This window comes from Panulirus ornatus, chromosome 69 (genome assembly GCF_036320965.1).
Source record: "Panulirus ornatus isolate Po-2019 chromosome 69, ASM3632096v1, whole genome shotgun sequence".
In the NCBI taxonomy this organism is placed as follows: Eukaryota; Metazoa; Arthropoda; class Malacostraca; order Decapoda; family Palinuridae; genus Panulirus; species Panulirus ornatus.
The window spans coordinates 194,740-197,239 of record NC_092292.1 but is presented as its reverse complement, the minus strand read 5'-3'; positions in this window follow the sequence as shown (position 1 = coordinate 197,239).

Sequence of the window (2,500 nt, the reverse complement as noted above, 5' to 3'; positions counted from 1 at the left end):
TGCACACAGTTCACACTGTCTGCCCCTATTCATTTCCATCGCCACCTCGCCACACATGGAATACCATCCCCCTCCCCCTCATGTGTGTGAGGTAGCACTAGGAAAAGACAACAAAGGCCCCATTCGTTCACACTCAGTCTCCAGCTGTCACGCAATAATGCCCGAAACCACAGCTCCCTTTCCAGATCCAGGCACCACACAACTTTCCATGGTTTACCCCAGATGCTTCACATGCCCTGATTCAATCCACTGACAGCACGTCAACCCCGGCATACTACATTGATCCAATTCACTCCATTCCTTGCCTGCCTTTCACCCTCCTGCATGTTCAGGCCCCGATCACACAAAATCTTTTTCACTCCATCTTTCCACCTCCAATTTGGTCTCCCTCTTCTCCTCGTTCCCTCCACCTCCGACACATATATCCTCTTGGTCAATCTTTCCTCACTCATTCTCTCCATGTGCCCAAACCATTTCAAAACACCCTCTTCTGCTCTCTCAACCACGCTCTTTTTATTTCCACACTTCTCTCTTACCCTTACATTACTTACTCGATCAAACCACCTCACACCACACATTGTCCTCAAACATCTCATTTCCAGCACATCCATCCTCCTGCGCACAACTCTATCCATAGCCCACGCCTCGCAACCATACAACATTGTTGGAACCACTATTCCTTCAAACATACCCATTTTTGCTTTCCGAGATAACGTTCTCGACTTCCACACATTCTTCAAGGCTCCCAGGATTTTCGCCCCCTCCCCCATCCTATGATTCACTTCCGCTTCCATGGTTCCATCCGCTGCCAGATAAACTCCCAGATATCTAAAACACTTTACTTCCTCCAGTTTTTCTCCATTCAAACTTACCTCCCAATTGACTTGACCCTCAACCCTACTGTACCTAATAACCTTGCTCTTATTCACATTTACTCTTAACTTTCTTCTTTCACACACTTTACCAAACTCAGTCACCAGCTTCTGCAGTTTCTCACATGAATCAGCCACCAGCGCTGTATCATCAGCGAACAACAACTGACTCACTTCCCAAGCTCTCTCATCCCCAACAGACTTCATACTTGCCCCTCTTTCCAAAACTCTTGCATTCACCTCCCTAACAACCCCATCCATAAAGAAATTAAACAACCATGGAGACATCACACATCCCTGCCGCAAACCTACATTCACTGAGAACCAATCACTTTCCTCTCTTCCTACATGTACACATGCCTTACTTTATATATATATATATATATATATATATATATATATATATATATATATATATATATATATATATATATATATATATATATATATATATATATATATATATATATATATATATATCCCTGGGGATAGGGGAGAAAGAATACTTCCCACGCATTCCTCAAGTGTCGTAGAAGGCGACGGGAGTGGGGGGCCAGAAACCCTCCCCTTCTTGTATTTTGAGTTTCTAAAAGGGGAAACAGAAGATGGAGTCACGCGAGGAGTGCTCATCCTCCTCGAAAGCTCAGATTGGGGTGTCGAAATGTGTGTGGATGTAACCAAGATGAGAAAAAAGGAGAGATAGGTAGTATGTTTGAGGAAAAGAACCTGGATGTTTTGGCTCTGAGTGAAACGAAATTCAAGGGTAAAGGGGAAGAGTGGTTTGGGAATGTCTTGGGAGTGAAGTCAGGGGTTAGTGAGAGGACAAGAGCAAGGGAAGGAGTAGCACTACTCCTAAATCAGGAGTTGTGAGAGTATGTGATAGAGTGTAAGAAAGTAAATTCTAGATTGATATGGGTAAAACTGAAAGTTGATGGAGAGAGATGGGTAATTATTGGTGCATATACACCTGGGCATGAGAAGAAAGATCATGAGAGGCAAGAGGTTTGGGAGCAGCTGAATGAGTGTGTTAGTGGTTTTGATGCACAAAACCGGGTTATAGTGATGGGTGATGTGATTGCAAAGGTGAGTAATGTGGCAGTTGAGGGAATAATTGGTATACATGGAGTGTTCAGTGTTGTAAATGGAAATGGTGAAGATCTTGTAGATTTATGTGCTGAAAAAGGACTGGTGATTGGGAATACCTGGTTTAAAAAGCGAGATATACATAAGTATACGTATGTAAGTAGGAGAGATGGCCAGAGAGTGTTATTGGATTACGTGTTAATTGATAGACGCACGAAAGAGAGACTTTTGGATGTTAATGTGCTGAGAGGTGCAACTGGAGTGATGTCTGATCATTACCTTGTGGAGGCGAAGGTGAAGATTTGTGGGGGTTTTCAGAAAAGAAGAGAGAATGTTGGGGTGAAGAGAGTGGTTAGAGTAGGTGAGATTGGGAAGGAGACTGGTGTGAGGAAGTACCAGGAGAGACTGAGTATAGAATGGAAAAAGGTGAGAACAAAGGAGGTAAGGGGAGTGGGGGAGGAATGGGATGTATTCAGGGAAGCAGTGATGGCTTGCGCAAAAGATGCTTGTGGCATGAGAAGCGTGGGAGGTGGGTTGATTAGAAA